Genomic DNA, 15,021 nt, shown 5'->3' with positions numbered 1-15,021 from the left:
ACTTTTTAGTTGTTCATTCCAACGTGACTCTTGACCAAAATATTGATTTGTAAACTTCTCCAAACACTTGGCCACTCTAATGATTTTGGAATTCAACAGCCATCTACTTTGTAGCCTGCTCAGCTGGCATTTGGACACAGTTTAATGTAGATCTTTAAAATGAAAGATGTCACATACCGGCATTAGTTACCAGTTGTAGAGCACAGTCTATTTGACCACAGCTGTTGATGTTATGTATCGAAATTGATCCACAGTTTTATAGCTGTGCTCCCCCGTTTTATGGGGATAATTTACTGTTGTGCTCAGTGTCTTCTCCAGGCTCCATCACTTGTTCCTTTCTTCTCTTATCAAGACTTTTGCAGAATTCTGGTCAATTTTCGCAGAGGTCGACCATCCCTGCAGGCACGGAAAACCTCTGTGAAAAATGACACAGCGCTACGTTCGGTGCCGGCTTGTTGAGAGAGTCGAGAGCACATATCAGATCAGGTTCTTTCTCAGTAATATCACTTTAATGGCCTTATTGTGAGTTATGACAATCTCACCCACACCGTCATTAACCCACCAGTCCTTAATCTCGGCACGAAGAGCACCTGTCAGGCTTCGTTAGCCATTAAACCTGTTAATAATCTCCCTGTGTGCGCAAGTACGAACGCACACCTACGTGTACACACGCACGCACGCACGCACGCACACACACACACACACACACACACACACACACACACACACACACACACACACACACACACACACACATTCGCACACCCACTCTGGACGTCTACAGGAAAAGGAATGATTAGACGAACACTTTTTCATCACGCCTTGGCGAAAGTAGCGATGGGCTGCAAAGATCTCTGCCGGGGCCCTGGGTGAGATGGAGAGTGTACACGGGTCCCTTAATGAGGTCGGGTAGATTGAGTATTACCAGTGCCCCCTCCAGGGCACCTGCCAGAGCTCTACATCTGCTGCTGCTGAGCGGCAGCGGCTGTACCGGAGCAGACATGGCAGCGTTTGCTTTGCATGAACGCCTCTTTACTCCAATTTGCGGAGATTCTTCTATTTATGTGTTTTACTGATCCGAAAGCTCACGCCCGTCAAACCCCATTCTACATCCACTGAGCGTTCAAAAATAACGTCACCGCAGTTTAGCCTGGAAATAAGGAAAGGGACATTTTAAAACGCTTATAGTTTCGGGTGAGTTGACTTCCGGGAGGTGCAAGGTTTGCAGGCCTGCAGCAGCATGCCACGGTGTTGATTTTGTCAGGGAATTTTGATTTAAGTTTTAGCCATAGTCTTTTGAATGAGATTCCATTTAGTTTTAGTCATATTTTAGTCATCTGAAAAGTTTTAGTCGACTAAATCTATGGTTGACTTTGTCGACAAAAATGTATTTCAGTAGGACTTTGTGGCATTGTAATGACTGATTTTACACTTGCATGTAAAAAAGAAAACAGACGATCTACAAGCTCACAACGCGTCGCTGCAGCAGCGCAACGCGTTGTGAGCTTGTAGATCGGCTGTTTTCAGAGCGCAACATCCAAGCGCAAACCAAACATGAAATGACTTGTCTTTTAGTTCTACTGGATCCAGAGTCCCTCCCTAACATTTTAGGTGCAGCAGGGCACCGGGGCGGCTCTTTGTCATCGGGCCTATCTGGCAGAGCTGGAGACATTTTTGTGATATGGAATTCAAAGTTCATGACCCTGTGAACCATAAACCACCGGGACTACTGCCTCCTGGCAGTGGACAGGCCCCGCTGTAAACTAGCCTGTTGTGTGTGTGTGCAGGGGCGTCACGAGGGGGGGGGGGGAGTGGGACTGCATGGGTGGATGCTATTTGAAAAGTCGTGAAAATGTGTGCAGATCTTTGAGTGTATTTTTTAAGCGAACATTTGTAACTCAAATTTTGCTTCTGGGGGGGTCCCTGGAACTAAATGTTTTGAGATGGGGGGTCCGTGGCCAAATACATATAAATTTAGGGGTCCCTCACATGAAAAAGTTTGAGCACCACTGATATAGAAACAGAGGTTTTTCCTTAGTAGGATTTGAAATATTCAAAGACTTTTCATGATTATTTCAAAAACAGCAGATCTACAAGCTTGCAGCACTGCACTCGGTGCCGCGCTGTGAGCATGTATATCTGCTATTTTTCAATAGTTAAAGCACAAAATTATGCATTCCCAGTCCAAATGGGTTAAACAAACCCCCTCCCTCCTATGAAGAACATTCATGGGGGGGGGGGGGGGGGGGGGGGGGGGCCGCAGTGAATCCTTGTACCCAGGGCCCAGAATTTGGTGCGACACCCCTGTGTGTGTGTGTGTGTGTGTGTGTGTGTGTGTGTGTGTGTGTGTGTGTGTGTGTGTGTGTGTGTGTGTGTGTGTGTGTGTGTGTGTGTGTGTGTGTGTGTGTGTGTGTGTGTGTGTGTCTGTGTGTGTGTGTGTGTGTGTGTTAAGGAAGTCAGGGTGGCGGCGATGATGGTGATCTATACCTGCACCCATCCTGACCCCTCATCTCCGACGCCTGGAGGGGCAAAATTGGTGCGTCTAATCTCTTTGTTGTAGGGCCTGTATATACGACAACAGAGGGTGGGAATAAAAAACAATATCAGTAAGATGAATCGCTTCCTGAAGCACTCATTGGTGACACCCAGTAATAATGGCCTTTTGTTGGCGCGGGCAGCGGGGATCGGTCCCAAAGTTTTTATTAACCTCTTAATTACTTCCACAAGGTGAGCGACATTGAGTCATGTGAGTGATATTATTGTTCGTAATCCATTATGTCGACGTTACAAATGGATAATTTCCTCGAAGTGAGAGATGAAAATGTCTGTTGGGAGTGGGGGTGTGGGGGCTTTGGGGGGGGGGGGGGTGGTGTGTACTGGTAACACTGTGACCTCTATTGTCTCCCGCTCTTTGAATTTATCACACGGACACACTTGCACAAAGACGCACACGGTAACAAAGATAGGCGAACGCGCTCGCGAGCGCGCACACACACATACACGCGACACTCTCACACGCACAAATGCATATTAATTCACCGCAATCCATTAGGCCATAGGAGGCCTGTGGTCTATAAATCAAAACTAAAGGGCCGACTAATTGACTCGCACACAAAGAAACGGCCGGGTTATGGAGAGGAGAGGAGAGGAGAGGAGAGGAGAGGAGAGGAGAGGAGAGGAGAGGAGAGAGGAGAGGGGTTGTAAAAGAAAAAAGGGGAGGGTAATGGAAGAGGAAGAAGATGAGAGGAGAGGAAGAAGGAGAAAGGCAGAAGAAAGGCAGAGAAGGAAGAGCAGATGGGGGTAAAGGGAAGGAGTCCGGGGGGAAAGAGTGAGCAGAGGGTGGAAGTGGGAGCGATGGGCGTACAGAGAGCGGCGGTGCAGCGGCGTGCGGCGCCGGCTCGGACCTGCGTACAGCAGGGCTCCTTTGTTCTGTGACTGATGGGATGTTATGATGACACACAGTGCTTATCCCATGTAGGGCTGAGGTCCATTATAAAAACGCCTTCACAATCCCGATCTAGGTTTTCTGAAAACGGATTATAATTTTTTTTTTCCAAAAAGAAATCTAACTAACATTCCCCAGTCCCAGTGAAATGTTTTTATTCATGATACATTTGCTAAACCGTTCTACTGATTCTGTATTCTATGACTAAAATAAAAGTACAAAAAAAATAACAAAAAACATTCCCCAAAAAGCTATGGTGTTCATGAATAAAAAAAACGCACTGATTTTTCTAAGTGATTTCATTAATAAATAAATTAAAAAATCTAAGAAATTCCAAAAATTTGAAAACAAATATTTAAGAAGTAATGAAATCAGCCGATCTACAAGCTCACAACGTGACGCTTTGCGTCACGTTGTGAGCTTGTAGATCTGCTGATTTCACTAGTTTGGCTCCCATGCAGGGGGTATGCGTCTAATTTCTCTTTTGGGTCTTGACCTGAAAAGTTTGGGAACCATTGCAGTACATAGCAATAAGAACCCCAAAAGGGGATCCTGTCTTGAAGGGTAAAAACCCCTAAAGTGGTTTCCCGTTCTAAATGGCTTATGAGCCCCCACGGCCACAGGCTTGATCTCACCACCTATAGGGCCACCGCGGAGCAGCATATAGGGGACAACTCTCGCAGGGCTCTTAGCCGCGCTGCTAATTAGCTAAAAGGGGTAATTTGTATGCAGTCATTCTCTCTCAGTCTCACTGTCTGCCGTGTCTCAATGCCTCGCACTGAGTCTCTTTCTCTCTCTCCCTGTCTCTCACCCGCTCTTTTTGTTCGTTCACTATCTCCCGCGGACCGTTCTCATTTGGTCTCCCCTCCTACTCTCTCTCTCGAACCCCTTGTCTCTCTCGATATCTATCCGTCTCGTTCCTTTCCCCGCCCGCAATTTGTCTCGGCGACAGTAATTGTATCACATCTTAATAATTAGTGTAACTCGAGCTTAATAAGTTTCTGGAAAATGCCAGTTAACCCTAACAGATTAGGGTTCAGTGACATGGTGCCTGCCCAAACTCCAATTTCCTCCCCCTGCCCGCCACCCCCGGCAATTTAAAGCATTACATTAACACCGCCTAATCTGTTAAGTGTCTCTGCGATCTTCTAAGACGAATCACTCTTGATCGGGGCTTTTTATAGACGACAGCCCTTATTAATGTTTTAAGAGTTTCTTTTTATTTTCCTTTCTTGAGCTGCCGCTCTCTTTGTTCAATCGCTCTGGAACTCCTAGCCCTCTGCATCCATTCCTCCCTCTCTCACACACAACATGCCTGTGCGTGCGCGCACGTGTGTGTGTTTGTGTGTGTTTATGTGACTCTCTCTCACTCTCTCTCTCTCGTGCGCTCTCATCATCATCATCATCCCCCCCCCCCCCCCCCCCCCCTCCTCGGTGTTACCGGCTCGTGTTGGGGATTGATGGAGAGACGGGGGGCTCTCATGCAGTAAATAGGCTGGACATTGGCTCGCTGCCACGGGATGGGGAATCAAGCCTGCACCTCTTTCTCTCTCTCTGTTCAGGGGTGTCACAAGGGGTAGGAAAGTGGGACTGAGTTACGAGGGCCCAAGGTGGTGGAGGGGCCTTAATCATTTTATACTTTAGCTATTGAAAAATAGCAGATATACAAGCTCACAGCGCGGCACCGAGTGCCGCGCTGCGAGCTTGTAGATCTGCTATTTTTGAAAAGTCGTGAAAATGTGTGCAAATCTTTGAATATATGTATTTTTTAAGCGAACATTTGTAACTCAAATTTTGCTTCTGGGGGGTCCCTGGAACTCAATATTTTGAGATGGGGTTCCGTGGCCAAATACATACTATTTTGGGGGTCCTTCACATGAAAAGGTTTGAGCTCCAGTGACATAGAAACATAGGTTTTTCAAAAAAACCTCGGAAGGATTTGAAATATTCAAAGATTTTCATGATTTTTCAAAAATAGCAGATCTACAAGCTCGCAGCGCGGCACTCGGTGCCGCGCTGTGAGCTTGTATATCTGCTATTTTTCAACAGTTAAAGCACAGGGGCCCCGCAGTGAATCCTTGTACCCAGGGCCCAGAATTGTTTGCGACACCCCTGTCTCTGTTACCCCCTACCTCTATATTTAACTCCCCCTCCCCACCCCTCGTTTCAATCTAACCCCATCCTCCTTTCCGGTGGCGTGTCTCCTTCTTCCTTGTCCTCCTCCGCGGCCCCTGTCACCTGAGGAAGTGTTAAGTATAGGCCCCCTGAGGGCGGTGGAGTGAGTGCCTCTCTCTCTCTCTCTCTCTCTCTCTCTCTCTCTCCCTGCCATCCCTCACTCTGACGGGCAGAGCCATGATGCCATGCAGCCCCTAACGATGAGCTGCCCACGCACTATCATCCCTCCTTCTTTCTCTCCCCTTCTCTCTCTCTCTCTCGCTCTCTTTGTCTGTTCTCTCACTTTTCTTCTACACCAGGGGTCTTCAACAGGGGGTCCCCAGAGTTACTACAGGGGGTCCTCCAAATCTTTGAGTGATAGAAACTTTTTTTCTCCTTTTCTATATTAACCACTTGAACCCTATAGCGTCCATATTCTGAGAACTTCAGCCAAAAATAGCATCTCACAACGCACGCGCTGCGAGGCGTTGTGAGCTTGTAGATCTGCTATTTTCAGCAAAGAGGTTTGGTGTAGAAGGGAAAAAAGAGCACACCAAGTACAGAGTGAAAGATCAAGTTTATTAAGTATTGACGGTTCAAGTGGTTAAATATCTGAAAACACAAATTGACATGAATCCAAAATACACTGATGATTGTGCTGTCAAACAATGAAACGATGTGGAATCTAAGAACAGGTTGTGGGGGTCCCTGCTTCATCTCTCTCTCAACTAAGGGGTCCTTGGCCTGAAAACGTTGAAGACCCCTGTGTTAAATTCATGTTCACTATTTTGCAATGCATTTAATGTTGTTGTTTTCTTGGTCTCTCTGTGTCTCACTCACACTCTCTCCCATGTCTCTCCTCTCTCACTCCTCTTCTCTGCTTTCCTCTGCCTCTCTCTCTCTTTCTCTCTGACTTTCCCCCTCTCCTCTCCTTTCCTCTCCATCTCTTTTGTTTGCCCACTGAATGAGTTATAACCCCACACATTATTTTATCGGGCATGCAAAGCGTCTCATCTCGGCATCATGGACAATGAGTCCCTCTGGCTCGTGAAAGGTTAATGCGTCGGATGATTGTAAATTGTTTGGCTATTTCAAGGGGCTGCGAAAGGGGTAAGTCGACCGTAAAATTTGATCGGCTTCAGAGGTCTTCTTTCCCTCCCTCCCTCCCTGTCCCTCCCTCTCTCTCTCCCTCTCTCTCTCTCTCTCTCTCTCTCTCTCAATCCCTCTCTTTCTTTCCCTCACCGCTGCCATCCTCTTGCCAGTTACCTCAATCATTTTAATCTCTCCGCCTGTCTTTCTCTCTTTCATTTCCCCATTTTCTCTCTCATTCTATACCTCTCCTTTATGCCTTCTCTTTGTCCTCTCTCTCCCGCTCTCCTTTTCCTCACATACTGGTGTAGCTCAGAGGTGGGGACGGTGGAATGTCCTGTACAGCAGTGGTTCTCAAACTTTGACATTTGAAGGTCTCCTCTTAACTTTGACAGTGTACGAATAACGGGTCCATTTGGTTCCATTCGTACACTGTCAAAGTTACAGACTTGTAAGGGTCAATTTAGACCCCCATAAAGGAACCTAAAGTGTCGCTAAAATCCACTTTGAGAACCACTACTGTACAGCATCCTCTCTAGTTTTAGGAGAGGACCTTTCTCTTTGGGGGGGGGGGGAGTCTGCCCACTGCCCACAGTCCCCTCCTTCCAACCCCATCTTCTTTAACCTTCCACCACAATTTACAGCCTGCCCGGGCATATGGCAGGGAATTACATAATTTTGTCTGTTCAAAGGACCATAGAATGACTTGCATACGCGCATGTGGTTATCATTAAGCCCAGTTGGACTACACAGCCCCCCAAGCCCCCCCCAACACACACACACTCCTAATGTCACCCACCATAAAGCAATGACCCTTCAAAGGACTCTTTGAACATGAGGAGCAGCAGTTGGCGTCCTGGTGGCTCCACTGGCTTGAAGGTGCTTGTTGTCATGTGACTTTGTGAGGTTGAATCTGGCCTGTTAATCACAGAACAGCGCCAGTTTAACCACTTAAGCCCCATATACGTTGTTGTACGACGAACAGCCGATCTACAAAGCAATTTTTTTGCCAAAAACAAATGTAGCAAAAATAGGAATGTCGGACTGGGGCACCTACTGTAGGCTCAAGGTAGCCTGACAGCGTTTCACAGGTTCGAGTCCCGACGAGGTTCGACGTTTGCTGCGTGTCTCTTCCCGTCTCTCTCCCTCTTTCCTGTCCATCTTCACTGAAAGCTGTATCAATAAAGGCAGAAAAGCCTAAAACAAATCTTTTAAAAATAGGCATGCCAAGGCTTTAATGAGGCTAATGCTCTCTAGGTCGTCCTCAGACGAGCCTTCCATCGTCGCTTCCAGTCATCCCGGTTCTCCATACATCTGGCCAGCTTGTTGGTGCTTTGCGCTCCTGCGTCTTTCTTGAGTACATCCACATATGTTAGTGTGGGGCGTCCTCGTGACCGGTGCCCATGTGTTGGTTCCCACAGCACCAATTTGCTGGCAGGCAGCTCCTGATGTCTTTGGCAGTGTCCTGCTCGTATCATTCTTCTGGCAGCAATTGCACTGAGTATATATATTAAAATTGTCTTGTTAGTGGACAGTGGACAGTAGGCAGTGAACAGTGGACGGTGGATGGAAGACATTGGGCGTCACAAACTTAACCTGCTGCCCATATACTGTACGGAGACCACTTTAAACTAGATTTGAAGGCCGTGCAGCAGCCTGGAAATCTAGTTATGGAAAATGGCTTTTTTTAAAAGTGACAGGAAAAAAGTGTATGTGCGTGTGCGCGTACGCGTGTGCGTGCGTTTGCGCGCATGACAGCAAAAGTTTATGATCTGCCACATCATCACGAGTGCATATAGGCCATATACCCCTATGCCAGGATAACACCTTCATTATTCATTTTTATTTTCATTTTTATTTTCATTTTTTACGTTTGTGTAAATAGCAAGCCCATGAGAATATGCTCCACAACATATGCGTCTGTGTTTACACACATGTATGGAATGTCACGGCTCAAACCTGAAGCAAATGTCACTGGCTGTCACATGGGAGACGTATATATATACACAGCCTGAGGGTGGAATCAGCCATCCTCTTGTCTGCACTCTGCATTCTCCTCCATAGCACCGGGGTGCTGCACACATCAAAAGCCCTCTCCACATGGGGTGGGACGATATGAAAATGTCATATAACGATTATTATTGTGACAAAAGAAATCGTGTTTTACGATATTATCGCAATAATCAAAATCCATTATCCTGAGGCGGAACATTAATTTGCCCAAAAATAGCAGATCTACAAGCTCACAACGCGTCGCGTTGCTTTTAGATCGGCTATTTTTGGCAAAGAGATTTGTTAGAAAGTGAAAAAAAACAACTATCAAGTACGAGCTTGTAGATCGTCAATTTTTTGGCAAAGAGATTTGTTAGAGAGTGAAAAAACGATATCAAGTACGTATATTATTAAGTACCTTTTACCAATTATAGAGGGTTTAAGTGGTACCGGATATGCAGCTCGGCTAATGAAAGGTGAATTGATCCCAGCGCATGACGGAGGACGATATCACGATAAATTAAATCTCCACAATACGATTATCGTGAGTGTTTTTTTATCACGATAAACGATAATATCGCGTATCGTCCCATCCCTACTCTCCACATGAGTCCAACTGGCTCAATGTGGACACAGAATAATAACACTGCTTCTCTCATGAAACTTTTTCATGTCAAGGACCCCCACATTAATATGTACAGCATTTGGTTGCAGACCCCCATCTGAAAACATGTTGTGCCGAGGTTTGTGTTGTTAAAATGCCTCAAATAAATGTTTTTAAAATAAATGTAAGTACATTTCAGATCAGATCTACTGTACATGCTCGTGGCGCATTGTGAGCTTGTAGATCAGCTTCTTAAAAATAACCAATGTACGGTTAAAAAAGCAAATCCAATACGTGAACTTGTATATCTGTTTTTCTATACGCCTTATTAATGCTCATTATAAGATATAGTACCATTTCTGTACTCATTCTGCCCCTCTGGTGCAGGTGGTCACAGGTGGTATGTGGACAATTTAGAAACCCTCCACCAGTGACATCATTCCAAGCTATTGGAAACTAAAGAGCCTTTCTCTTACGGGAAAGTTAGCACACTGAAATAGAAGCCATTGTACCTGCATCAATAAAAATAAATAAATATTAAAATATCATTTTTAAATGACCATTGATTATGTCACTGGAGGAAACTGGTGACCTACCTATGCTCTGTGTCCCAGAGTGAGTTCAGAAATGATACCTCTTATAATGAGCATTAGTTAGGACCAATTATATGAAACTACCGTTGAAATTGCCATGAACCTCACCGAGTGCATTCATGCACCCTGGAAGATGAACTCCAGCTATTTGATTGACCTCATGACCTACAGTATCATATAGAACCACCCATGGACCAAGATATCTACTTCTCTCACAAGATATCTCATAATCAAATAGGCAGATTCCAGGATGAACCCTACAGATTTTGGTGACCCCATGGCCTTTCCTATATAGCGCCACCCATAGAAAGGCGGATTGCTGTGAAACCGATTAGGTGCATGATATCCAGAAGATTGACCCAAAGGCGTTATCCCTATCCCTAGTGCCACCGTTAGGCCAAAAGTTCCAGTTGCACACGATAATATCTAATAGGTAATAATAATAATAACAACAACACAAACTCTGATTGGCCATGAAACGCTCTGAGTGCATTCATACACCCTGGTAGATCAATGCCAACTATTTTGAGTGACCTCTCCATGACCTCCTCTAGTGCCACCCTTGGGCCAAAGCAGAGAGCCGTGCAGAAGTTAATTAATTTTTCTGACAGCATGCAACATGCGTAGAGCAGCACATGCAGGCTTTCACATTCCTGCGTGTAACAGGGATTAACAGTGGCCTCCAGACAGCCGTACAGCTCACACCTAGAGGCACGTGGAAGATTACACTCAGTAATGCACGTATCGTTGCTGTCAGGTGGAAACCTTGTATGTCCAAAATCATTCCTTTTGTATTGTTATTTGTTATTAGTATTTAAATAAAATTGCCAATATATAAGCTATCACTAATGTTGTGTGGCACTCTTGTATGATGAAGTTGGGCAGTGGTTCTCAACCGTTTCAGGCCGCGACCCCCAAAATAATCATATTTGAACTGGGGAACCCCCCCACCCTGACAGACACTAGAGTTATGGCATTACATTTTGTAAAACACGATTCTATTGTTAAAATAGCAGATCTACATGCTCACAACGCTTCGCGACGCAACGCGATATTCACAATTTCTGCCTCCAATATTTGACAATTTGGCCAATGTTTATTTTAGAGGTATTAAAAAAGTCCTTAAATTGTCACTTTGGAAATGTGCAGATACCCTCTATACACTTAAACTTTATGCTGTTTTGTTTACTGTTGAGTGAGAAAACAATGATTCACGTTAAGTGAATCATCTGGGGACCATCTGGGATTAAAAACAATTGCCAATACATAAGCTTTCACTAATGATGTTGTGTGGCACTCTTGTATGATGAAGAAGGGGATTGATTTACGACATGAAAAAGTTGAAACATGGAGATACGAGGGTTTCTGCGCCCGGCTGTTTTTATGTAGATGCGCGCAACACACCTCCGTGCATACTGTAAGCCTACTGTAGGACACACGTGCATGGGAGGGCTCGGGGGGCTTGGACACTCGGTGATGAACACACACCAGAGGATAGAGGCAGGATCCCAACAGGCCACCGCTGGCTGCTGCTCTCTGAAAGCTAAACAAACAAGACCACAATATCTCATTAAAATTTCACCTTTGGCATCTAGGAGCTAAGTCTGTAATGTGTGTGTGCGTGTCCGTGTGTGTGTCCGTGTGTCCGTGTGTCCGTGTGTGTGTGTGTGTGTGTGTGTGTGTGTGTGTGTGTGTGTGTGTGTGTGTGTGTGTGTGTGTGTGTGTGTGTGTGTGTGTGTGTGTGTGTGTGTGTGTGTGTGTGTGCGTGTGTGTGTGTGTGTGTGTGTGTGTGTGTGCGTGCATGCGTGCGTGCGTGCGTGATTTATTGGACATACAGAGCCGGTTGAGGGCCGTTAATCATATGCCACATATATAGACGCCACATATAGAGCCATATAGTTGAAATATGAACACCATAAAAAGGATGCAAGACGTATGGGAGAGTGGAAAAAATGTGGAGAGACGTGAAAGCTCGTCTTTTGATTGCAAGGAGTGTGTGTGTGTGTGTGTGTGTGAGTCAAGGATGGAGGGAGCGACGGAGGGAGGGAGGGAGGGAGGGAGGGAGAGAGGGAGGGAAGGAGAGAGAGAGAGAGGGAGGGACTGAAGGGAGAGTTGCCACCAAGATGCTCTTTCTTTGTCTCTCCTCCGCTGCTGTCTCTCCCCCACGGTAACATCCCTCAGTGTTAATTCAACCCCACAGGGTAAGAATGCCGACCCATTGGGGTCCATTGTTTAACTAACTTACAGTAATTACTCAAACTCTATACATGTATATCGTCATTGTCGGGTGGAAACCTTGTATGTCCAAAACCGTTCGTTTTTATCGTTTAAAAAAAAACTAAACTAGTGAAAACGGCCGATCTACAAGCACACAACTCCTCGCACCGCGAGGCGTTGTGTGCTTGTAGATCTGCTGTTTTCACTACTTTCGTGCGACTGCCTTGTCTGATGAAGCAGGGCTTTACATTGCGAAAAAACGTACAAATTTGAAACTTGGGAGATACGAGGTTTCTGCCCGACAGTGGCGATATACTTCGTCCACCGGTGTCCCCCAGGGGTCTATACTCCCTCATTTCCCCCCTCTACATCACATCTCAGCCGATCTGCAAGCTCACAATAATGCCTTGTGAAATTAGAATAGGGACACTTAAGATCCGCAAACACTGGGAGGAGCGTTTAATTAGCAGTTTGCGTTATGAGTGCTACATGCACACTGGATGCGATTATAACGAGGCGATGGGGCGACGTAATTATTTTTCTCCCTGCATATAAAAGCAATCGACCTGTGTGAATGGAGACATCACCAAAATAAAAGTTTAATGTGAAATAATCGCATTTTCGTATAATTTATTCATGTCGCACCATGGTGTGCAATGACCTTTAGGGTTCAGGGGGTTAAGTGTCCTCATTGGCACACATGGAACTCTTACGGGTCCATTTTTACACACCCTCAGGAGTTAAATGAGCCTCGACACCAGTGGTGGAAAGTAACCAATTATTTAAAGGAGTAGTTCACCCCCAAAATGACTTTTTTTCTATTGATTACTCATGCCATGGAGACTTGAGTTCAATAAAAAAATGTATTTGTCACACTCCTAAGACAAAAAAATGTATTATTGTAAATTGATTCTGGATGGGGACCCAAAATCCGGAATCAATGGGGGTAAATTTATTGTAATCAATTACTGTCTTAGGAATGTGACAAAAAACTAAAAATATTATTGAACTCAAGTCTCCATGGAATGAGTAATCAATAGAAAAAAAGTCATTTTGAAGTACTGTTCTTAAGTACAATTTTGAAGTAGCCTACTTTTACTTCACTATTTAGAATTTTCTCTAATTTTACTTCTACTCCACTACATCTCAGAGGCAAATATTGTACTTTTACTCCACTATAAATATTTGAAAACTTAAGTTACTAGTTACTTAGATTTTGATTATAATTACAAAACATACATTAACCACTTCAGCCCTACAACAGTATACATTTTGGTCATTTGAAAATAGCTGATCTACAAGCTCACACGATGTGACCCATTGAAAATGTGTGAAAGGGACATTCTGCATAAAGAGTACTTTTACGTTTGGTACTCAAGTACATTTTGATACCAATACTTTTGTACTTTTACTCAAGTACATTTAGGATTCCACACTTTTACTTGTAAGGGTGCCCTCACACCAAAATACCTATGAGAGTGGAATCCGCGTTCCGCCAATACATTTCAATGAGAAGGGAGCGTTTTTTGCAGAAATCCTCTGCTGGCATGAAACCGCTTCACTCTCATTGAAATGCATTGGCAGAACGCGGATTCCACTCTCATAGGTACTTTGGTGTGAGGGCACCCTAACAGAGTACTTGTACATTGCAGTATTGATACTTTTAGTAAGAAAGTAAGAAATGTGAGTACTTTTTCCACCACTGTGTGACTCTCCCTCCCTCCCTCCCTCCCTCCCTCCCGCCCGGTGCGGTGCGGTGCAGGCTGGATGTGCCCTTGCAGCCTTTTGTGTGGCGTCTCGTTTCGCCTCGTCCAATGATAATCCCCCCGAGCCGCTGCTTGTGCCGCTCAACAGATGGACAGTCGGCTCATTAACTTTAATATGTCTAACATCAATTAGGCTGGAGGTAATTGGGATGCCGTGGAGGTGATTGCAAGGTAGCGGGCGCTGCATACGAAAAGACTCCGCTCGCCCTTTAATGAATAACTCTCGTTGTGCTGTGTGTGTGTGTGTGTGTGTGTGTGTGTGTGTGTGTGTGTGTGTGTGTGTGTGTGTGTGTGTGTGTGTGTGTGTGTTGGTGGGGGTTGATGCATGCCAACAGGCCATATCCATGCCAGAAAGGACGGACGGACGGATGGATGATGGAGGATGATGATTCTTTGATCTTTTTTTGAGGTGTCATTTCTTGGGTCTCTGTCAGCTGACCTTGATGGGTCAACACTCCTCTCCACCATGAAGGCCATCATCCCTCATCTACCTTTCCTGTGTCATGTGTCCTCTGAATGTGTTCCCCCTCTCTCTCTCTCTCTCTCTCTCTGTCTCTCTCTCTGTCTCTCTCTCTCTCTCTCTCTCTCTCTCTCTCTCTCTCTCTCTCTCTCTCTCTCTCTCTCACACACATATCGTCGTTGTCGGGTGGAAACCTTGTATCTCCAAGTTTCACATTTTTTACGTTCTTTCGCAAGGTAAAGCCCTGCTTCGTCATACAAGGCCGTCGCACAAAAGTAGTGAAAACAGCAGATCTACAAGCACACAACGCCTCACTCCGCGAGGCGTTGCGTGCTTGTAGATCGTCTGTTTTCACTAGTTTAAATCATTTTTAAAATGATAAATGCAAAACAAACGGTTTTGGACATAGAAGGTTTTCACCAAACAGCGACTGGTGTTCAGATTTGCGAAATGTGTTGCATTGGAGCTTGTAGAATGTAGATTAAGGTTTAGACCGAAAAAAAGAAAAGAAAAAGGGGACTTACTACAGTTGTAACTCAAGTCCACTAAGACTAGAAGGTTTAAGTGGTTTTTAAACATACATATTTAAAAATCCAGAAATGCTAAATAGAAACAAACCTTTACGGGTCTCAGAGTTTAAATGACACTCTGGATTTGACAACATTGGGCCCTATTTTCATCCATGCCTTATCTCTTATTCC

This window comes from Nannobrachium achirus (genome assembly GCF_963921795.1).
Source record: "Nannobrachium achirus genome assembly, chromosome: 1".
NCBI classification, from domain to species: Eukaryota; Metazoa; Chordata; class Actinopteri; order Myctophiformes; family Myctophidae; genus Nannobrachium; species Nannobrachium achirus.
The sequence above is the reverse complement of the archived record's forward strand: the minus strand, read 5'-3'. Positions refer to the sequence as shown.